General features: G+C 42.0%; 2 long non-coding RNA genes across 3 annotated transcripts; one reads left to right on the top strand and one right to left on the bottom strand.

Moving 5' to 3' along the window:
• The first annotated feature begins 7,739 nt into the window (after nt 1–7,739).
• Nucleotides 7,740–24,323, top strand: LOC309480398. Its single transcript, XR_014199626.1, has 3 exons — nt 7,740–8,005; nt 8,269–8,330; nt 24,053–24,323. It is a non-coding gene; the product is annotated as an uncharacterized lncRNA (long non-coding RNA).
• On the bottom strand, nt 11,817–14,756 carry LOC309480396. 2 transcript variants are annotated; one of them, XR_014199623.1, is made up of 5 exons: nt 14,529–14,756; nt 13,267–13,332; nt 12,968–13,051; nt 12,572–12,665; nt 11,817–12,380 (listed from the first exon to the last, which is right to left on the bottom strand). It is a non-coding gene; the product is annotated as an uncharacterized lncRNA (long non-coding RNA). The 2 variants fall into 2 exon arrangements; XR_014199624.1 differs by lacking the exon at nt 14,529–14,756 and having other exon boundaries at nt 13,267–13,503.
• Nucleotides 24,324–24,527: the final 204 nt, after the last annotated feature.

Raw genomic sequence — 24,527 nt, 5'->3', positions numbered from 1 at the left:
CTTAGACTACTGATATTTTTATATTAGCATATTAATGCATTTTATAGTCTATTGTTGATGCAGAGAGATTTGTCTATAGTTCTAAAACAGTTTTTTGCTTATAGCCTATTTACAAAATAAAATCACCATGCATTTCCATTTTACACCAAGGAACAAATATTATACAATGACTTTACTTCTGTAGCCTATAATAATTCCAATCGTAATTTCAAAAGCAGTTCTGTTAAAAAAAAAATATATATATATATATATGTGACGTTTAAACGACAAACAATAAAATCAGAACCAGTATTCTGTTGCGTTCATGGTTCCAGTGGCAGTAATGCATCCACGGCTTTTCAAAATGTCACAAAGCGTTTTGAGATTGTTTTGAATTAAATATTGAAGTTAATAATTAAGTGTTTTGGCACACCACGACGAGTGGCAAACTCTTTGTTTTGTTTTGCAAACTCAGCTAGCCTGTGGGGGGTTTGGAGAAGGCAATAGTTGCTTTATCGTGGGGGTGCAGGACAGAGGTGTTAATGTTCCGTCTTTCATATGGAGAGTGTCGGAGCCAGCCTGATGAGCAGGCAAAGGCAAAATTCTTTTAAGGATTAATCTCAAAATCTCCAAAAGTCCATATGTAGGCCCTATATCTTATTCAATTATAAATATCGTAGTTTTATTGATTGTATTTAAAGGTTTTCCACACACAATTTCAATTTAGCAGATACAGAGCTCTTTAATTCGCGACCCACCTCGTTTTATTGTAAGGTGAATTCAGCAAGGCATGTTGTATCTTTGAAGGAACAAAAGCTATTTGTTACAGTTTTTTCTTCGTGATTTGTGTGGATGACACACAGCCACATATACAGTATTATCAGCTGTATGGTGTTTTTTTTTTACGCTGAAATGCTTAATTTCGAGAAAGACCCGCGCGCACAGTGAGGGAGACCAAACTTACTAAAAAAATATCCAGCGCGAGAGAGGCAAAGAAAAACGCCTGTTCTTAATTTATGTTGCTTTGAACTTTTTTCGTTTTGTACCGTTTTAATTTTTTTATTTAGCTGCAATTTCTTTGACAATAGAAATTTAAAATGTTGCAAGAATAAGATTCTGTGTTTCAAAGGGAATAAACGATGCAACCCTGTTTAAATAAATAAACTGTCCCGACACTTTATTCATACCTTGAAATGTGCGATGGGTTTTCAAACTTAATTAATTTTCTTTTACATTTTCATTGTTTATTTTTTAATTGAAAGCAATACTGTATTGAAAGTATTTTTCTGATTTGTTCGATCTGTTTTGAAAAATGTCTTCCGTTGCTATGGCCGGGTATCACTGTCAGTCATCTCAATCTCGTGAATGATTCACACACACACAAAAAAATTATTTAGCAGATTTATATTTTTACATATTCAATCAGTCTCATTTTTGTTCAAATAATGATATATATATATATATTATAAACAGATAAGAAACTTTTAAAATGCCGCAGTTGCTGCTGTTTTGCCCTGTCACTTGCGCCACCCGGTATAGCCTAGTCATTTCGCGAACGACTTTGAAATTCGACTGGTTTATTTTTTCTGCGGCAGTAGCCTAATAGGCATTGTGCTTGATTATTTATTAAAGAATTCAATTGATAATCATAACAACAAGTAAGCCTATTTAATTCTAAATATAACAAAGAATGCTTAAACCGACTAACATCGGTTAGTAACTGCAAGTCCTGAAAATGTTTTAATTTTACGGTAAATTATTTTAATTTATTTCACTGTTATGTTTCAGTTAATAAATCTACAAACACATTAAAATAACACGAAGTAAATGACCAGTAACCTATTGACATAGCCTTTCTAAATTATAGAAAAACTGGGCACACAATGTTAACGTGTGTCTACTTTGTTTAAATTTAATGAATTTGAATTCGTTTAACCACAATATTTATCTTGAATTTATCTGTGGCCTCAGCTCAGATTACTGCCGCGGCAGATTACATCATAAAGAGAATAAACTGACACTTTTCAAAGTCTGTGATTACAGCGCCACTCAGCGGTAAAAGGCAGCAAATACACATCCCAATTTTGCTGCCGCGGGAACGGCGGCGGTAAAAGTCTTATTCTGGTTGTCCACCATCTGTACATGAACGCCGAGCGCCCGGTCATCGCTGGATCTCACAACTGGATACAATTTTCATAAATCTTTATAAATAAACCACATATTTGAGCTTTAAACAACTACATTCTCGCCTGAAAAACTCTTAAAACTACATTTCATGATGCAGAAACAGTAGTATTATATGTCAACTGTATTAAAAAATGCCGCTTCTTATGTTGTCATTCTCCGTGGCGCTGCCTTGTCAGCTGTCAATCAAGCTGTCAATCAAAGTTAACCACGCCCTTATTGTCATACATTTTATATCTAAATACGATCTAAACTAACGAGTTAGAAAAAAATTCACAGCCCTCATGGTTGTCAGGCACTCGGAACCTATCGAAAAATACAATAAAAGTCCATGGGACCAACCTGTAAAAACATGAATTTATGCTGTGAAAACGGACATTTTAACATGGGGGCTATGGACATTTGCTCCCTTTTGGGACCTGCCCCTAGCGGATTTTCGATGTATTGCAGTTTTTCGCACTTCCGGGTAGGCTTCATTTTTCAGATCAGAATGTTGCCGCTTGGTTTGAGCAGATATCCACAAACAGTATTTAACAGTAAACACGGGTCTAAATAGTATAATATTCACCATATATCTAGCAACAGTTCAACTGCAATGTGAAGTTTATGCAACAATACCATAAACTAATAAGTAAGAATTTCTTACCTTACATCTTTCTTGTCTTCAAATCGCGTTCTTCTTCTTCTGGGGGTAAATCCAATGTAAGCTCAGACGTGTCTTCCAAACTCGACGAAAAGCAGAGACTTGTGAAGTTTTTTGGTGTTTTGTGTTTGAGGTAACGAGGGCGTTCGCGTCCCATGTGGAGATTTGCATGTGAATCTCTTTTGCGCGAGTGGGCGTGTCCGAATTAAAAGTAATTAGCAAGCGTTTGAGATACTGGACATCCTGTTGGTTTTATACAAATTACTTAAACAGAGAATATTTGTTTGCAGTTTGAATCCGATCATTTAAAAGTACACACTTAAATGTGTATAAAGGTATATGGCTCATAAATGTGTGACAAGTATTCGCTGAGTTTTGTTTCAGTTTATAGACGTGCTCAAGAAAAAAAAGTTCACCGCGATGGAGAGGCAGAACGCACACCCTGTTTATTTTCTTTATTTTACAAAAGCACAATGTTTTGATTTGATTGTAAGTGGACACATACAAAAGTAGAAATATCACAGATTTTTTTTTATAATTCTTTTTTCTGTATAACCATAAATGACGGAGTAATTTAAGTTTATTGTACTACAATGTGAAGAAAATCCAGCAAAACGCGGGGGCGCGTTTGCCGACCTCAGAGGGTTAAACCAGAAAAAAATTGATTCAAAAGTTATTTAAACTGTTGTATTTGATATGTAAGTTGGTCATCAAGAATGGGAAAAGAGAAAAATGCCATTTTAGGGGGCTATTTGATATTTTAGATAATATTTTGGAACCACTTTTTCTACCATGATATTTAGATTTAGTCTCAGGACAAGTATAGTATACACCACAAGTGCATGTTTTAGGATTTTCCGTATGGATTATTTGAAATGTAATGTGTGGGACAGAAAATGTCCTCTTGTTCTAGCATGTGCCTATCGTCCTCACTCAGAAAGGGCCCTATCAGCAGCACCATTAAGATGAGTTCACACAGGTGCCCCTAGTAGAGGAACCACAAGTGAACTTCAGCATATTAGCCATGGACATGTTCTACTAACTTTGACAATTTGAACTTGAAAAAATACTAGTTTGTTGCCATTTAGAGGGGTATGTTCACGTAACAGTCTGATGTATTTATTTTAGTACACAATATCTCTTTAGAGTTGTGTTAAATGTGTTTTTCTACAGAGCAAATACCAGTTTATCTAGCATTTTATGAAAAACCTTATGAACATCATGGAAGTTTGCTGATAGTCTAACTGTCCAAATAATTTGTGTGGCCACTGTAAATTAATGAGAGAGGTTAAGGGACAGAGACGATAGTTGGTCAAAGATTAAAAGCTACAGTTGGGACAGCAGTTGAATACACCCAGAAAAGGATTAATAAAAACATGGAATAGGTCATGCACACAGACAGGTCAATCAAAAACTGGGTAAGAAATACTTCACTGTGAAACATAATGCACTGTTACTTAGTTCATATTACTCTGTTGACATTATTCATTTTGACTGAGTTGTCATTATGTTCTGTCATGTACCTGTACTAAAATCATAGCAAGTTCTCTTATGTAGCAGGGCTTTGAAGTTTGTGAGTGAGATTACATCTGTCAGGGGAGGAGACACAGGTTTTCCACTCCATTCACTCACGTTTTTCCTACAGTCAAATTTGACCTGTTGTTCATCATAATTGACCAGCGCAAGTAGAACTGATGCCTCTTGTCGACTCAAGGGCCTGTTCTTTGGCTGTTCTACTTCTTTCTCCCTGTTCAGAAGTACGAGCTGGTTGTGCCTGTGGTGATGAACGGCCATTTGGTTGACCACTCGCTTTTAAACCTAAACACGGGGCTGCTCCACTTAATACAGTAAAATTTTAAATAAATATAAAATAATGAAAATATATATCTAGTCCTTTCCTTAGTTCCAGGTAGCCAAAGCTACGCTAAAGCTTCTGGTTGCAAAGAAGTTGGAGAGTTTTTGACTGAATCATTAATCATTTTGCACCAAATTTGGCTAAATCCCCATATCAGCTCTCACTATCTTGGATCACAGGTAACTGATTTCGTCCAGGAAATCAAAATCCTAAAAAATGAAGGGCTTCAAGGGTGTAGTTTTGGTTTGAACATTGCGGGGTTGATATTTGAGACGTTTAGCAGGATTTAATGGACACGCTCCCTTGTGAGATGTATTTGTTTGCTTGTTTATTTAATTGTGCAAAATGGTCTTTTGTGGCTTCATATGCAAAATTGGTTAATAACCTAACTGCATGTATTTTATATTATTTAAACACCTAAAACCTGATCTCTCTGACAGAATTACACTAAGGGCGCTTTCACACTAGCACTTTGGTGCGCACCCGGGTTCGAATGACGTCAGAGTTCGGTTCGTTTGGATGATGTGAACGCTGTTTTCCGAACTCGGGTGCGCACCCGCGAACCGTACTCGAGTCCGCTTAGAAAGGTGGTCTGGGGTACGGTTCATGTGAACTTGTTACGCCTCTGTAAAAGAGGAAATGGACAATAAAACACGGACACGATGCAGCTTCTGTCCAGTCCAATGTTATAATGTATTTACCATGAACAGCATAATAACATGTTTACACAGTATCACAGTTAAACCTGTTATTTTCCCTTTGCACGACATAATGTCCCTCTAAGAAACTACACAATTAGGAAAAATATCAGCTGGTCAGTTATAACTCCATATTACTGAAATACCTGAGTTAACCTCTAAAGGGAGTTACCAAAAATATATCAAAATATGTTTACAGCATCTTAAAACAGTATTATTTAAACAAAAATAGATTTGAATTTACTCTGAAAATGTTTAGAACAATAAACAGCATAAAATATATTCTGTAATGCTATACTGCTGTTTTATAGTTATTAATTCAGAATACACTTGACATTTTACCCTCAGTAGTAGCATTGTGCTTACACAAACTATGTTGCTTCTTTACATTAAAAACTCACTTTTCTTAAACCTATACAATAGCACTTTTACCTTATCCGTATGATCTAAAACAAATGCGCACAAAGAAAATGGCTGCGGTGTTCCGCTACTGTCACGCTTTAACCTCGATTCACGTGCTACAACATGTGCTCCAGTACACAGCTAGCACGCAGGCTACACTAGAGCAACACTTCAGACTGCTAAATAAATGCACATGAATCATTACAATCACTAACATTTACTTCCCGCATGTTCCTTACATTACTAAACACATCTATAAATCATTCAAACACAATACAACCCTCGTTCATACCTGTAAAAGAGGAAATGGACAATAAAACACAGACGCGATGCAGCTTCTGTCCAGTCCAATGTTATAATGGACGAACGTCAGCCGCGCGCTCCGTACACAGGCTGAACGAGGCATTATTAATCGTTAACAGATCCTCACTGAACAAGGCATTAGCGATCAATCACAAACTGGTACTTAAACTTAAAGTGAAACTTATGTAAACAAGCAAACATATTGTAATTTAAATGTTATACAATAAAACAGCATTTTAAACACAGATTGTCTTGTCTTTTTATCGTATTAATCTCTTTAGCCTCTTTTACCCAAAGAGCAATGGATTACTGATCAATGGATTACTGATCTACAACTTATAAGTGTATTTTAACTTTCTCCTTTTTATGGACCATTTTAAGTATATTTTAACTTGTATCAACTCATTCAATGACATGCAATGTATGAGTATGACATCATTTTTATCATCCTTACAAACTCGGGTACGGTTCGCTGCTGATATGAACGCAATCGTACCAAATCGCGGAAGTGAACTGCTATTGATGACGTATAATCTGGTGCGTGCGTGTGTGTTTAACAACTGTAAAAGGGTCTATATACACTTACCTTGACGAAAAGCGGGATTGACGCACTGCAAGCAGAGAGATGATTTCTGCTTGCCTCCACAAAAATTGTCTTCGGTGGGTGGGCGGACATCCCGCTGTCTTTGGGACGGTTTTAATACTTTTGCGGCAGACAGACGCAAGTGTGTTTCTGTATCTTTTCTTTGAAAACAAAACCAAAGGTTCAAAAAAAGAACAAATGTGAAGCGAGCAATTCTATCCATTTTGACGCCTTTTCATAGCGGTTACCAAGCAACACGAGTACTCGCCAGCTGCAGCTTGATGACGTAAGCGTACCGCGGTTCGGATACAAATAATATAATGTGAACACAGTCCATCGGGGGCAGGGGGAGGGGCGAGCAATCGAACTCGGGTTCGGAACAGGCAATCGAACCAAGTGTGAAAGCACCCTAAAAGAACTTTACTTAAAATCTTCTTATATTGCAAATGTTAATTCCCAGCAATCTGCCAGTTTTTTCCTAATATCTGTCGTTATTAGCTGGATACATTTTACACATGGGGAAAACAAATTGTTTAATTGATCATTCATTAAGCTGCACACTTTAAAGCTCTTGTCGATTGTAATTTCAATTTGGTATTATGAAACATTAAGTTACATAGCCTAGGATAGCTATTTCTTATAATTTTTTACCAATAGCTTTTGTTACAATAAGGAGGTTAGATTATTGATGGCTCCTTATAACCATGGTAGCCTAAGGCCAATGTTAACTTTTTTTCTTTATCTGTAGAATTTATGAAAAATAGCAGCCTTCAAAAAGAAACTATAGTAGGCTACACAGCATGCCACAGTTGTAATGTAAATCGTAAGGGAAAAACAAATCCTCTTAAAAAATAATATATTATAAATTCTAAAACAAGTTATTCAATATTTACAACAATACACACAATAGTTTGCGATAAATTCTAGTAAAGATGGTCATAAGTAGTTTAGAAAGCTTTTTAATTTGAGTTGGTGTAGGCTGTAGGGTGACGTTTTCTCAGTTTCTGCGTGCAGCACGTAATTTACCCAGAAACAACGAATTCTCGTTTCTGATTGGCTGGTAGGTGGTATTTAACCCTGTATAACTCGACAGGAAACTTCCCTCGACATGCAGACGCATCGTCTATTAATTGTATATAGATAGACAAGTTTTCCCTTACTCTGCGTGGGAAAGAAAAGGTGTGGCGTGTGAACTGGTTGAAATTTGTGTTTCTCACGCTGAATGCGTGAATAGTACCCTGAGTAGGTTGAAAGGGTATTTCATCTGCGCATGCGCCTCAGACGATTGCGGGCAGCACGCGGCCGTGCGCACCGTTTAAACGGACTTTGGACTTCTTGTTTAATGTTGTCAAACAGAGGTAAGTTATTTACTTTGATATACTGTAAGTATGTAAAGGAAAATACTGTAATTGTAATGATTAAAGTTTTTTCTGGTGGCCATTAAAGCTAAATAAACATTTAGAAATTCTGAAGGAATTTATTTGTGAGAAAGACCAACTGTATTTATGTTGCACATTGACTGAATATTGAATATAAATGAAAGAGTATGTGATATGGTGGGAACATGTGAGTTATATAGTTAACCATGTTTTTTAATATTGCCATAATTTTGCCATTTCAGGCGAATTCAAGCAGAAGGCCTCCGTGGGACATTTCGCGTTTTTCTTTCCTGTGGTCGAACGGGTAATTAATATTTAAATTTTTTTAAAGCCTAATAAATGTTGAAATTGATAGCTTTCAACTATTCTGAAATATTAAATTGTCTATCAATAATGTTTAAAATAAACCAGTAGCTGTATTACTATTATGATTCTGGCCTTCATATACTAATATACTAATTTGGAGAGTAACGTAATCGGTTACTAACGTAACCTCTGTTCTCTCTAAAAGAGGGAACGAGTATTGCGTAAGTTAGCTTACGCTATGGGAAAGTCATCTTTTCTCGAGATCTGAAGCCAAAAAATTATCCTTAATTTTTATAATTTTGTCAACGCAGTGCAGCAGCACGCAGACCTAGGGCAGGCTTACTAGCGTGCCCATTGGCTGCCCTGCGGCAACTGCAGCAGCCTATCGCTGAGCCTTAGACGTGACGTCACGTCCAATGAGCGCGCTTGGCGCGCCTCATGCGTCACAGCCCGCGAAAGAGGGGGTGTGGCTTAGCGTATACAAGCGAGGCTCAGAGGCTGCTTCACTGGTTTCTGTCGCTGAAGCGAATGAGCTCGTGGCGCAAGCACGGCGGGTTACGCAATACTCGTTCCCTCTTCTAGAGAGAACCGAGGTTACGTTAGTAACCGATTACGTTCTCTTACGAGAGGTTCTCTCGTATTGCGTAAGTTAGCTTACGCTACGGGAACTCCCTTGTCAACGCCGTGCGCGCCCAGCATCCACTAAATGAGTCCCAGGGGAAGTCCGGGGAACACGATGAGTGGGAACCGGGCGGCCAATAGAATAGCTAGCGCAGTACATAAGCACACACTAGGGCGCTCAGAGCGGCACGGCCGGTCTGAGCTGATAAACCCTTGTATAATGCAGCTCAACCTGGGCCCTCATTTATCAACAGTGCGTAGAAAAGGTTCTATATTTTGTCCAACGAATGAAATTTAGAATGTGCCTAAGTACAAGAAAATCCGCATTTATCAAACGTGCGCACGCAGTTCTTACGCACATGAGTAAGCAATCATTGTTGATAAATACCACATGTGCGTAAGTACCATGCTCGTTCACATTCATGGTCATTAGCATTCGGAAACGCCTCCAATTAACCATATATGGTGACAACACTTCCCTTTAAAAATTACGTGATTGTGTTTTTTCCTCACTGCAATAATGGCAAAGAGAGCAAAGAAGAGGAACTTCACAAACACAGAATTAGAGATACTTGTAAATGAAGTTGAATCCAACCAACAGATATTGTTTAGTTCATTCACTGCAGGAGGAATTACAAATAAAAGAAAAAATGCTGCATGGGAGAATGTCACCAATGCAGTTAATTCCGTTGGGTCTGAGGAGAGAACTGTCCCAGAAATAAAAAAAAAATGGTTTGATATTAAAGTATTGGCTAAAAAACGTGTCACAGCACACAGACGAGAAATGTCCGCAACTGGAGGAGGACAGACAACAACGGAACTTTCCCCATTGGACAACCGCATAGCCTGCATCATCGGAGACACGGCTCTGTCCGGGATTACAAAGGACGGTGACACTGATGCTCTTGCGACAGAACAAACCGGGCCATCTAACACCCAAAGTGAAGGTAAAATAAACCAACTGGAATAGGATATTGTGTTTGCATACATTTTATTTCAATTTGTAAACTTTTAATGAAATCATTCATAGGATAAACTCAATTAAATTAATGTGAACATGTGTTTCCTTAATAGCGACACCTGTTGTGCCTGAGGAGCTTGAGGAGCCGGGCCCATCCATTGCCCCTTCCATGCGCCGTGCGCCAAGAGTGCTGAGTGAGGCGGTGCTACAAAATCAAGAGGAAACGACAAAATCCATTAATGACCTAAAGGATCAACTGAGCAACATAACGAATGTATTGATTCAAATCAACGAGTCTCTGAAACAGATTGCCTCTTGCGCAAATACAATTGCTAATAAACCATAAACCGCTGACTAATGTGATTTCAGTTATTTGTTTCCACGAAGCTGCAAAACACAAAATGAAATCGCTGTAATGTTTCTGCACTCGACCAATGGCCAGACTTACCTAAAATGTCTGTATGATCCTCTGTCTTGTCTGAATGCCAGCGGCATTAGGAGGTGGCAGGGGAACTGCATCGGGCATAGGGCCGTCTGGTCTTGGGGGTTCCTGCAGAGGGATGCCCTGTCTGATGGCCAAGTTGTGTAGCACACTGCAAGCCATGATGATTTTGCATGCTTTTTCTGGCTGATACTGCAGTGTCCCTCCCGTGCTTGACAGACACAGCCATCGTCCTTTCAGCAGGCCTATTGCGCGCTCAACTGTGCTCCTTGAGCGCGCATGGGCACGGTTGTACGCGTGTTCCTACTCGGTCCTCGGGTTGGTTAGGGGGGTCATTAGCCATGGCTTTAGCGGGTAACCTTGATCACCTAATGATGAAATAGTTTTAAGTAATTGTACATAGCCCTACAATAGCATTTTAAACATGTTGTAGCCTTAAATTCACCAATGAGCCAGCCATCCTCAACAGCGCCTTCTTGGAGACGCACACCCACAGAGATATTCTGCAGAACGAACGAGTCGTGTGTTCCTCCAGGCCACCGCGCAACGACGTTTAATAACAACAAATTTGCATCACAAATTATTTGCACGTTAACAGAATGAAACCCTTTTCTATTTACATAATTAAATTCGTTGGTTGATGGTGCTTTTATGGCGATGTGGGTGCAGTCTATAGCTCCAATTATGTTTGGGAATCTAGCAATGGCATGAAAGTCCCGTTTTATTGCGGCTTGTTGAGGATTTCGATAAGGGAACGGGATGTAGGTTGGGGCCAAGGAAATAATTGCATCCAACACTGCCGGCATGATCCTACTCACTGATGGCTGGGATATACCACATATGTCTCCAACCTCACGCTGAAATGTGCCAGTAGCTAAAAATCCAAGGGTGGACAGGAGTTGGATGTGCACGGGAATGGCTTTCGTGCGATTTGTTTCTCTCTCCAACACTGGTCCTAAATCACGACACAAATCCAGCAGTAAATTTTTGGGAAAGCGGTACCTACTTAGAAGCCACTCTGTGCTCTCGCCAAGCAGATCAGCGCGATCTTGGAAAACGCGCTCTCTGCGGAGCGCATTGTTTGCCAAGTCTTCCAATAACGCAAGATAAGCCATTGCACTGAGACAAATATATTTCACATCTGTCTTTTATAGGGTTTGACACCAATTAAGCATCGTGTTTAAAACTAGACAAATTATAAATTGAGTGTTTTAAAGGAAACACAGGACATATGTGGATTGCTTAACCCTCTGGGGTCTGAGCGGTTTTCTGGGCCCTGGAGGTGTTCTGACATGCTCTGACATTTGTTTGTTTTTCAGTTATTTATAAACATGTTAATGGCAAAAGTGTAAATTCACTCTATATAACACAAACAGGGCTAGCATAATATCTGATCAACATGCTTGTAAATCTTTGTATTTTTAAGAGAATAATGTTTATGCGTGGTTATAAAAAAAAAAAAAAAAGAAAGTTGCTGAAATAAGAACACAAAACACATTCTAAATATGTGCCCACAAGACTCTTGACTAATGTATGTTGTCGTTTCTAGTTCTGGCTTCAAAATGATGTGAAATTCATCCTGCCTGATCGTTCTCTTAAAACAATACATTGATTTAAACATTGTAAAACAGTTTTTTTTGTCAGAAGAGGTTTATGCGTGGGAGGGGTAATCGCTCATCAATATTAATGAGATTCAGACCAGGGGTGTGACATAGACACTCCCCCAATGACTAATGGGCCATCAAGAGAGGCAGCCTGAACAAAGTAGAGGAGATTCAAAGGTTTTGTTTTTCACTGTTTTATTGTAATTCCTCTATGAGGAGGAACTAAATGTTTTAAATTTGCAATGTTTTAAACTCAGCTGTGGTCCAGGTTCCCGTGCAGGGAGGAATCTCAGAGTCTGTGGAACCATATCAATGTCAGTCTCTGTTTTCCATGACAGAGTAGACTGCTTGTTGCTTGTCTGAATGTTTGTCTTGGCCCTCTTTGCAACAGGTGTCTGATGATCACCATCACCTTTATAGCTGTAAAACAAACAAACAACTGTGAGCATGTTTATTACACAAAATATAACAACTGCATTTCAATCATTATAAGTAACATTGGCCAGATGCAAAGCCATACAGACACATAATGTTTGTATGGACTATGTAAAAGCAGAATATGTAAACAGAATTATACTAATATCTGAAAGAAAGGGAATAAGTGTACTTACTTTTCAGTTGTTCTCAAAACTGAACGACACCTGTCGCGTGCCCTCCCTCCCAGTGCGAGTTGCAGGTGAGGGTGAGAGTGATGCTACCACATTCCTATAAAAATATTAATATTAATAAAGGTTGAACAAAGTACTATGCCAGCACATGCATAACTGATGGACAGTCAGCATTTTGGTAAAACAACAAAAATAAGCTCTTTTATACTAACATTACCAATCACTAATTGTAATATTGTGCATACATAACACCACAATTTTTGCAATTGTGTCTGGTAATTGTGTTTTGCAATTGTGTCTGGCAATCCACACAGGCAGGCACATGTACATATAGCATCACTAAGTATATAAACAAAATTGGTCTAACATCTGTAAAATAGTGGGTAAATATGTACTTACTCCTTCTGATTTCTGTCTGTGTTGCTGCGTGCCCTCTTAGTGCGAGTTGCAGTGAGAGGTGAGAGTGAGCAACCTACATCATTCCTTTCAAAAAAAGTTGAAAACTATTATTATCATATAGAGTACTATTCCAGCACATGCACAACTGATGGGCATTAGCATGCTGAAAAAATATATAGCACAAAGAAAAAATATGTAACATTATCAACCAACCTCCAAAAATAAATAAACTCATACAGGCTCATATTGTAATAAGTATATAAACAAAATTGAACGAACATGGGTAAATATGTACTTACTCTTTCTGACGTTCAACTGTGTTGCTGCGCGCCCTCCGAGTTGCAGATGAAGGAGATGCAGCATTCCTGTTTTAAAAAAAGTTGAAAACTATTATAACATAAATATTTCAAAGTATATTACCATTAGTCTATATGAATAACTGATGTGAATAATTGTAGACACGTGCTGTAGGCATATATTGTGTGTAATGGGCCATTACCGGAGATAGCACAACGCAAACATTAACACATTTGCAATTCATCAGCTGGGCATATTTATACATTTCAGCACATACACACATTTGCAATAGATATTTGCAAGCACTCTTCGTTGATGATACTGAGGCAGCATAAACACTAGTCAAAATATAATCTAAACATACATAATATTTTCTAAATTAATTTCAAAATTCTAACTTTCATACAGGCCTATAATCTAAACGTTGTACATATATACAGCATGTCTAGGCTATGCTGTATAAAGTCTTCTGAAGGCACGCGCCGAAACGTGTTTGTGCAAATAAGTTTATTTATGCATGAAGCCTCTCTCCTACTTTATACAGCATAGCCTAGACCATTTAAATATAAATTACTCTGAATGGAAAGTATGGAAATGGTCAAACCAGTAAAATCTGTAGCCTACGTTTATTTAAAATAGCTTGTCAACTAATTTCTCTGTACTGTAGGCTAATTGGCCTACGTGTTGTAGCCTAGTCATTAAATAAAACAATTTAGTTCATATTTAGGTTTAAATAAAATCTTTTTTTTTAATTTTTTTATTTATGTTGATTATATGAAAAGTGAAAAGCATGAGTCAGATCATGCGCAATCGCGAGACAAATGGAGTGGGCAGACAAGATTTTGACCATTTCATTAAGTTTATTTTTTGTATAAAGCCTTTCTTTAAAGTGAATTTCGTTTTGTATTAATTGTATCTTCATTTTAATAGTTGTTTCATCAACCAATTGCCTGTATTTATTACATAAGAATTAAAAATAGCAGGAACTGGAGGCCTCATAAATGAACCCAAACTCATAAGCTTTGCCTAAAATACCAGAGAAATATATAGAAAGCTCGAAATGTGTTATTTTAAACAAAACTATTAAAAACGAAAGAAAACAGACTGCATGAAGCCTCTCTCCTACTTTATAAAGCATAGCCTAGACCATTTAAATATAATTACTCTGAATGAAGTATGGAAATGGTCCAACCAGTAAAATATGTAGCCTACGTTTATACAAAATAGCTTGTCAACTAATGCAAGTAAATTTAAAAAGACTTACTCATCCGAAATATTATCCACGCCTGGATCAAGTCGCTCTTCAAAAATACAAACGTTCGTTGTCAGAGTCCTCTTCTTCTTCTGAGGAAAAAGTGAACTCTTCATTGCTATCCAGGACGAGCTGAAGGGCTGTGTGTCATCTTCCAACGGCGCAGGAAAGTGAATGAATGAAACTTGCTGGTTTTAAAGCATTTCAGGGGGGTTTTTACCTTATTTTGCATAGATCACCTCAGCACATTATCTTATGAATAGCGCGCTCTGCGAGTGGGTGTGAACTCATTTCAGGGGGCGTTTACCTATTTTGCATAGATCACCTCAGCACATTATCTTATGAATAGCGCGCTCTGCGAGAGGGCGTGATTAGATGAGACGGGAGAAACTGTACTTCACTTTAGTTTCATACAGATTACATTGCAGGAGAATATTTGTTTTGAATGTGAACTGTTTTATTTAAAAGTAGAAATTTAAAGCTTTCTTTAGACGCATGTTTCATGGTTGTGTGATAAGTATTCGCTGAGTTGCAGTTAATTTTCCAGACTTGTTTCAGAAAGATTTTTGCGGAGACAGAGTGAGCTGAAAGCGCACCCTGTTTATTTTATTTATTTAAAAATAAAAACAAGGTTTTGATGTTAATGTGAGTGTACACAAAAAAAAGAAGACCCTCTATAGTTTATAATCATGTATTTATTTTATTTATATGACCATAAATGACGGATTTTTTTAAGTTTATGTTGCTGCTATGTGAAAAAAATCCAGCAAAACGCGTCGGCACGTTTCTCGACCTCAGAGGGTTAATGCTTACTGTGACACTCTTAAATGCTTTTTATGTGTAGTGTCGCTATTCTACCACTAGATTATCTGCGTAAGCATGCTCAGAGGTGTGCTTATATTTACACACATTTCTACGTATAAGTACAACTTGGTGAATCCCACACTTTGCGTGAAATTGTTCTTACGCACTCACTACGCACAAATCTGTCCGTACGCACCATTGATAAATGAGGGCCCAGGAGAGCTAAATCAACCGCAGTAGCCCGCACACAGACAGTGGGCCGGCCTACGCGTGACTTAGACTGATAAAACTTTCGCCTGCAAGGCAGGAACTTCCAGGTTGTAAAACCTAACAAATGTCGAGGGGGAGGCCCAGCCCGCCGCCGTACAAATGTCATGAATGGAAATTCCGCTGGACCAAGCCCACGAAGAGGCCATGCCTCTGGTGGAGTGAGCCCTGATGCCCAGAGGGCACTGCAGGTTTTTAGACACATAAGCAGCTGCGATAGCGTCCACTATCCATCTGGACAGGCTGTGTTTCGAGGCGGCGAGACCTTTGGTGTGACGTAATTTCTCAGCGCTCTGACCGGGCAGAGGAGATTACCATCGACCTCGCTGCCGGAAGGCGGCAGGGCTGAGAGAGAAATGACCTGTGCTCTGAAGGGAGTGCCCAATATTTTGGGGACGTAACCATGCCTCGGTTTAAGAATGACTTTCGAGCCATTAGGTCCGAACTCGAGGCACACGGCGTTAACGGATAACGCGTGAAGGTCTCCCACACGTGAGCGTGAGGTATTTCATATCCACAGTTTCTATGGGTTCAAAGGGATGCGCTTTCAGGGCCTCTAGGACCAGCGAAAGATCCCACATAGGAACCGAGGGGGGTCGCGGGGGGTTCATCCTCCTGGCTCCCCTAAGGAAGCGGGTGACGAACTCGTTCCTTCCTAATGCGCGGCCCAGCGCCGAACCGGCAAAAGCTGAGATGGCCGCAACATAGACTTTGAGCGTGGAAGGGGACCTGCCCGTGTCCAGCAGCTCTTGAAGGAAAACCAATACCTGCGATACCCCACATGCTTGTGGATCCAGCCCCTTGGCAGTGCACCACTTTTAAACACAGACCATTTAGACGTGTAGAGCCGCCTCGTAGAGGGGGCTCTAGACTGGGTGATCGTGTTCACAACCCCTTCTGGCAGGTCAACGGGTATCCTTTGAGTCTCCATGCATGCAGAGACCAGCGCTCTGGATGGGGATGCCAGATCGAGCCGCGGGCTTGAGAGAGAACAACATGACATCATGACTTTGCGTAAACATACACGCCACTTTCAAGTCAAAAGTGGCGTGTTATCTATACGCATTTTGAGCTATCCGCGTGTATGTTCACGCCGAAACGAACCGTCATCTTCCGCGTGTATGTCTACGCCGTTAAATGTCCGAGCGAAACGGAGCAAAATGTACGTGAAATAATCATGTTGGTCCCCTTTGGAAAACGTGTAGATGTCACAGTTTAACTGCCTCAGACGTGAATCTTACACGTACCATTATCCCCGGACGTTTTCTAATCCTACCCCTAAATCTAATCATAACCATTTCTTAAAACTATAGGCTACAATTATAAAGAAAAACAACAGACAGACAAGTATAATCACAATAATTTATTTAATGAGAAAATGTCAAAATCAGTACCAAAAGTTGTTCACGTGACGATGTGTCGCAGTCCTCTCTGGCAGTGGTTTTGTATGAGGTAGCAGAGCAAAATTTAAGTTATTAATTCAAATCCATGAAAATGTTAATCCGTCTTCGGTTCGGTTCGCTCTGAGGGCTGCGCGGCAGTGCGCGCTTCATTTCAAATGTGAATGTGCATGACGCAATCTGTGACGAAGCAGGCGAGGCGAAAGCCAATGAGCGTTTGATATTACTGCCGTAACCATAGTAACCTGTCGCTTCTTGAGGGCGCAATTTTTGAATTTGAATTCATAACAAGCTCGGGGTTTGACGTTTACGGTCAAGATGACGATTACTGGATAAAGGGCTGAGTTTGGATCTTTTTCTTGCAAATAATATATGGATTCTGAAGGTTTGGATTACATAGACCAACGCTACTTTTGCGTCATCGAAGGGTAACGCCCCTTTTTGGGGGAAGACAAACGGATTCCCCTGAGAACAGAACTCGCTCGCTCTAGACCTGCAAAGTTTCTTGATAGCAAAAATGGCACAAACATACACTCTCTTTGCCGGCCGAGGACCGTGAGCGGTATTTAAAGAAGCTACTGGATAGGGGGTGTCCCTTTGAAATGGTCGAAAACTGGAAAACCCCACGCAGTGGCCAAATATGGACTATTCAGACATCTACCACTATCTCGTGGAATCACCAAGTAAGTAACGTTAGCCTATTTTTTTGTCATTAACACACTCACAGTATGACAAACTAGACGATGAGGCCATGTCAAGAGGAGTCTGTGGTTTACTTGGATCATATTTCACTTGATTTAAGCTATTGACAGTTTTGTTGTCGACTAGCTTTACTTGTAAGAAACCCTCAAACACTGTAATCAGAACAATCATGTCAGAGACTAAAAACATAAATAGTCCGTACCTTAAGTGGGGTAGAGACAATGAAAAACATGTCCCATACATATTTTGCCGTACACTGTAAACCTTTTTACAACTTTCAAAGTCCTAGCACTTTCTAGACACAAGCAGAAACCAGCCAAGTCCACTTTAGTCCTAGCCTGCCACTATTTCAACAGAAAAATCAGTTAACAGCCAAGGTAGCGTGCCTAGTGAGAGCTAACGTTAATCACGTAAGTTAGCTGCTAGCAGCTTCGTCTTTCTAACTAGTAAGTTATAGCTAGTCGACAACAAAACTGTCAATAGCTTAAATCAAGTGAAATATGATCCAAGTAAACCACCGACTCCTCTTGACATGGCCTCATCGTCTAGTTTGTCATACTGTGAGTGTGTTAATGACAAAAAAAAAAATAGGCTACTTACTTGGTGATTCCACGAGATAGTGGTAGATGTCTGAATAGTCCAAAGAGTGTATGTTTGTGCGATTTTTGCTATCAAGAAACTTTGCAGGTCTAGAGCGAGCGAGTCCAGTTCTCAGGGGAATCCGTTTGTTTCCCCCCAAAAAGGGGCGTTACCCTTCGATGACGCAAAAGTAGCGTTGGTCTATCAAGCTAATAAAATTGGTGTATTTTGTGAATCGATGTTGTGTTGTAAGGTTAGTATATCATGGTTCTATAGGAACCATAAATAAATTATTGTGATTATACTCGTCTGTCTGTTGTTTTTCTTTATAATTGTTGCCTAGGTAGTTTTAAGAAATGGTTATGGTTAGGTTTAGGGGTAGGATTCGTGGCTCAAACTATCTTTTAATGCCATATTGTTCATAAAAATGCCATTTTCCTACATATCTGTCCATTACGTTTTATCATTTTACTGTCCATAAAATGGGTATGTTTAGGTGTGGGAGTAGAGTTAAGGGATCTTACATTTATAATCTATACAATGGTATAGGAAATTGTACAGATATCTTCAAGATATGGCAAACGTGTATGGGCGTTACACTGTGACATCTACACGTTTTCCAAAGGGGACCAACGTGATTATTTCACGTCTTGTCGTGATACCGGGGAATCGATATTTTTTTCCCTAGGATGGTAGGAGAAGATTAACCCCAGTGACGGGTAGGTTTAGGGACTTTTAGGGAGTTGGGGTAGGTCATATCTATACAGTAATGTAACGTTAAGTCAACGGCGTTGATAAACACGCTGAAAAGCGATTACGCGTGTTGATAGCACGCCAAAAATGGAAATCGAATTGGCGTGTCATACATACGCCATTTCATGAGATCAGTCTGGAGAGAAGGTCTCTTCTCGCCGGAATCGGCCAGGGGACTGTGTCTGCCAGCTGTATTAGCTCCGGGAACCAAGTCTGGTTCTCCCAGTACGGGGCTATGAGGAGCACCGTGTGGCGCGCTTCCCTGGTTCTCCTGATGACTTGTGGCAACAGAGAGACCGGCGGGAAGGCATATAGTGGGCCGCTGGGCCAGGTCTGGGCCAGCGCGTCCTCGTTCTTCGTAAAGAACTTTGGGCAGTGAGCGTTGTCTTTTGACGCAAAGAGGTCGACTTTCGCTTTGCCGAAACGGTGCCACAGTGACTGGACTGTTTGGGGATGCAAGGACCACTCCCCAGGGGGAACATTGTCCCTGGACAGTCTGTCGGGACCCTCGTTCAGGTGCCGAGGCACATGCGCGGCTCTCAGCGAGCGCAGTGAGTGCTGAGCCCACACGAGGAGGCGTTCACGTAGGCCACTACTGATGTATTGTCCGTGCTGACTAGAACATGGAGGACTGGGAGGAAGTGCCTGAGCGCGTTCTCGACCGCGAGCATCTCTAGACAGTTTATGTGAAGGAGATTCTCCTGGTCTGACCAGCGACCAGGGCACCTTGGTTGGAGGCGTCTGTCAAGACAACCTTCCGGTGTGAGATCGCTCCCATCGTCACTCCCGTGCGATACCATTCGGCTGCCAGCCAGGGCTGTAGGGCTGAAATGCAGCCTTGATTCACCCTGACTCGCGAGTCGCCGGCCGCCCAGGCTCGGTGAGGCACGCGCGCTTTCAGCCAGCGTTGAAGCGGGCGCATGCGCTGTAAGCCCAGCTGAAGCACTGCTGCAGCTGAGGCCATATGCCCCAGGATTCGCTGGAATGTCCTCAGCGGAGCCTGGCTGCCCACCTGGAAGGATGCGGCAAGATGACGGATGCGGCGCGCGCGCTGCTCTGATAATCTGGCCGTCATAGCCACCGAGTCCAGTTCTATCCCAAGAAGGAGATTGACTGGCGGGGCGATAATGAGCTCTTGGTCCAGTTAACCGAGAGACCAAGGTTTTCCAAGTGGCTGAGAAGCACTGTTCTGTGAGACACAAGCTCTGTCTCTGACTGCGCCAGAATAAGCCAGTCGTCCATTAGTTCAGTATACGCATTCCCCGTCTTCTGAGGGGGGCGAGAGCCGTGTCCATGCACTTCGTAAATGTACGGGGTGCCAAAGACAGGCCGAACGGCAGGACTGTGTATTGATATACCCGACCGTCGAAGGCGAATCTCAAGAATGGCCTGTGACGGGGTGTTATCTGGATCTGAAAGTACGCGTCCTTCAGATCGAGAGAGATAAACCAGTCTCCTGGGCGAATTTGCGCGAGGATTTGTCTGGTTGTGATCATTTTGAACGGCCGTCTCATGAGGGCTTTGTTCAAATGTCTCAGATCTAAAATAGGTCTTAGCGCTCCGTCCTTTTTGGGTATGAGGAAGCAACGGCTGTAAAAGCCTGACTCGCTCAGAGAAGGATGGACCTGTTCTATAGCCCCTTTGTGCAGCAGCTTTGCTATTTTCTGCATGAAGCAGATGCGCTGCTTCTGAATTCACTCTTGTCTCCGTCCGTGCTAAAAAGCGCGGGGGACGGCGAGCGAATTGAAGCGAATAGCCGTGTTCTATAGTGTTCAGCACCCATTCTGACATGCCCTGGATAGCTTCCCATGCTTCCGCACGCATAGCTAGGGGTCGAATGGTCTCTGGGTTCAGATCGCCGCACTGCGCGAGATGGGGAACCTGTATCAGAGAAGATGCTTGAACACGGGGGCTGGTAGACAGTAGTGACTGGCTGTACAGCGTATGACGGCTCGATCTTTATGGATGGGACACATTTCGCTGTTAAAAACCCGTGTCGCGAGAGCGGCATGAGGGGTATCGTGTTTGTTAGTAAGTGCGCGCACTCGTGAGCGGGCGCAGGGCTTACATTTGTCACACGGCCAGTGTTTGAGCGCTTTAGAGGGTCTGCAACCCGGGGTAACTGTGTGGCAGAGCGGGCACTGGGTAGGTGTGGGCACAGAGTCGTGGACACATTCTCTACGCTTATCACTCGAGCGGCGCGTGCCCGCTTTATGAGAGTGCACTCTGAGCGCGTTACCAGGGGAACCGTGTTTGTGTGTAGCAGTGAGCACGAGAGTGTGGGCACATTTTCTACACTCATGATACCTTCGGATTTATCTGGGCCGCCTTAAAAACGGCGTTTGTGTGCAGGCGAGCGAGTTGTGTTACTGGCTCGTTGGCTGCGATGTAAGCTGCTGCAGTAGCCTCTTGTAAGGGGACTGACAGAGCTGGGTGCTTTGATGGCTCATAAATACTCAAGCACCATCCTTGTGAGCGGGAGGGTGCGAGATGCGGGTTCGCTTTCGCCGCGAGCTCGGAGAAGCAAAGAGAAAAATTTGTATCTGCCGCCAGGGCCGGATTCGAACACGGGTCTCTGGCGTGAAAGCCTAATGTTCTGCCACTGAGCCACAGGGGCACACGTAAGCTTTCAGTTAACGCGAGCATATGACAGAGCGTCGCTCGTGACGTCCGCTCTGATATCCCTTGAGAACGGCGCAGTTGCGCGGCTCGAACAAAGGGAGAGAGAGCGGGAAGATGTCATCATGTGCTGTGACATCGTTTGTTTGCAGGCGTGCGTGTATTAAAAACAGGCTCGTTTACTGCAATATTGATATTTCTAGTCACCTGAGCTTAGGAGGGGACTGAGAAATGTGTAAGAAATGGAGGTGAGTGACGCGCGCGACCGAGACGCGGGGTAGCTTTCTTGTAACGTAAAGGAAGCTATAGCCGTTTCTGACATCCCTTGTGAGCGGCGCCGTTTGCGCGGTTTGACAGAGGGGGGTAAGCAGCTGTCTATGATAGCAGCGTTGTCTGCTTCATCCCCTGAGGCGACGGCAGTGCGGGCGAAAGCCGGCCGCTGCGCGTCGGGAGGTGGGGGGGAGAAGGAGATAGCGAGGCTCGCGGGAGGGGCTCCGGCGAGCACTCAGCTACTGCATCCGGCTCCGGAGGCCTCTGAGCGCGGCGTTTCTTCTTTACGCGGCGCGGCGGAGGCAGACGGAGAGGCAGGAGGAGGGTCCAACAAGGCGAGTCGACATCGGCATCTCCTCGGACAGTTCGCAGCCGCCCGAAGTAAGGGCGAGGGCTGCGTGGTCGAGGCCCAGGCAGAGAGCGCAGATCACATGGCGGTCGCTGTCGCTGAGCGGGGCTCTGCACGAGCCACAGGAGGAGCGAGGCATTTGCAACAACGCCTCGCGCTCTTTTAGATGCAGTGTGTCGCGGGGCGAACACACAAACACACACAACACAGAGCAAAGAAGGATATAATCCGCCGGATAGCGGAGCAGGCAGGGAAGGCTGAAGGCGGCGAAGACGGCCGGCTTCCTCAGGCTGATATCCTCGGCGTGCTGGTCGCTTGTTTCAACGGCGGCGGCTTCCTCAGAGTCCAGCGATGCGGAGAGCGTCGCTGAAGAGACAGAAATGAGTGAAGCAGCCTCTGAGCCTCGCTTGTATACGCTAAGCCACACCCCCTCTTTCGCGGGCTGTGACGCATGAGGCGCGCCAAGCGCGCTCATTGGACGTGACGTCACGTCTAAGGCTCAGCGATAGGCTGCTGCAGTTGCCGCAGGGCAGCCAATGGGCACGCTAGTAAGCCTGCCCTAGGTCTGCGTGCTGCTGCACTGCGTTGACAAAATTATAAAAATTAAGGATAATTTTTTGGCTTCAGATCTCGAGAAAAGATGACTTTCCCATAGCGTAAGATAACTTACGCAATACGAGAGAACCTCTCGTAAGAGAACTGTGAAATTATTGCAAGAAAAAGTTTGTGAACCCTTTGCAGAATCTATGAAAATGTGAATCATTTTAACAAAAGAGAATTCAAAATGCGTGTTATTTTTTTATTTAGTACTGTCCTGAATAAGATATTTTACATAAAAGATGTTTACATATAGTCAATTTGAACAAATAGCTGAATTTATTAAAATGACCCTGATCAAAAGTTTATGAACCCTTGATTCTGAATTCTGGTGTGTCGTTCCCTGGATGATCCACAGCAGTTTTATTGTTTTGTGATGGTTGTCCTGAACAGTTAAACTGCTCAATGTTCTTCAGAAAAATCCTCCAGCTCCTGTAAACTTTTGGGTTTCCAGCATCTTTTGCCTATTTGAACCATTTCCAGCAGTGACTGTATGATTCTGAGATCCATCTTTTCACACTGAGGACGACTGACTGAGGGACTCAAACACAACTATTAAAAAAAGCTTCAAACATTCACTGATGCTCCAGAAAGAAACAAGACACATTAAGAGCCGGGGGGGGGTGAACACTTTTGAACAGGATGAGGGCCAATTTTTTTTTTTTTTTTTTTATATATATATTTTTTCCATTTAGTACTGCCCTTCAGAAGCAACAGAAGATACTGACATGTTTCCAGGAAAACAAATACAGCAGCGCGCAGTGATATGACGGGGAAGAAAATAGTGCCAAGCCATTACGAGGTCTGACCTCTCCATAGACAGCGGTTTTGTGCTGCAAATATATCACTCTTTTGAACACATATTGATTTGAGAAGAAAAAAACTTTATTGCCGTGACCCCAGCAAACTTGCCGGACTAATTTCATCTTGACCAAAACTGGACCGGAGCTCGGCTCACAGGACGCTGTCGGGGGTAAGTCATGGTCAATGCACCACACTGCTTATGGGGAAGCTATAGAGATTCATGTCTAAAATCCTGAACTATCCCTTTAACAAGTTGCCAAACCTTTTGCACAGTACTGTGTGAATAAAGTTATTTTGAGCACTTTTCATTCCAGGCATAGACAGTGCTATTTAAAATACTGTAGAGGTTACTATTATGTGACGGGGTAAAGCCAGCTCTTCTGAATAAACAGGCTTTGGTGTGCTTTCTGAGCTGGTGATCATGGATCCGTGCAGAAAATCCTCACTCTGCTGTTCATCTGTAGGACACCAGCACATACGAGGACTTCTCTCCGGTTGATACCTGGAACTACCCAGATGCACCTCCAGACGGTGTCCATCTCAATAACTCTTGAAGACGTTACCCAAAGGCTCACTCTTTTGTTTGGACTCAAGTATGCATTTTATATAGACTACTCTGCAGGTATGAGGAAGACATTTTAATTTGTGTAGAAGGTGGCCAGTATCTGTAGCTGTGTCTGAAATCGCTCCCTATCCACTATATAGTGCACTATTTAGGGTGTCGGCCATTTTGTAGTGGTGTCCGAATTCTGAGTGAACGACATCATTCCCTACATTCGTTCACTACTTTTACCCACAGTCCTCTCTGAATTCGAGTGTACATCCGATGTACACTTGCTGAGACAGTATTTCCCACAATCCAACACG

This window comes from Leuciscus leuciscus (genome assembly GCF_965113295.1).
Source record: "Leuciscus leuciscus genome assembly, chromosome: 18".
Lineage (NCBI taxonomy): Eukaryota > Metazoa > Chordata > Actinopteri > Cypriniformes > Leuciscidae > Leuciscus > Leuciscus leuciscus.
This window is presented reverse-complemented; position numbering and strand designations above follow the sequence as displayed.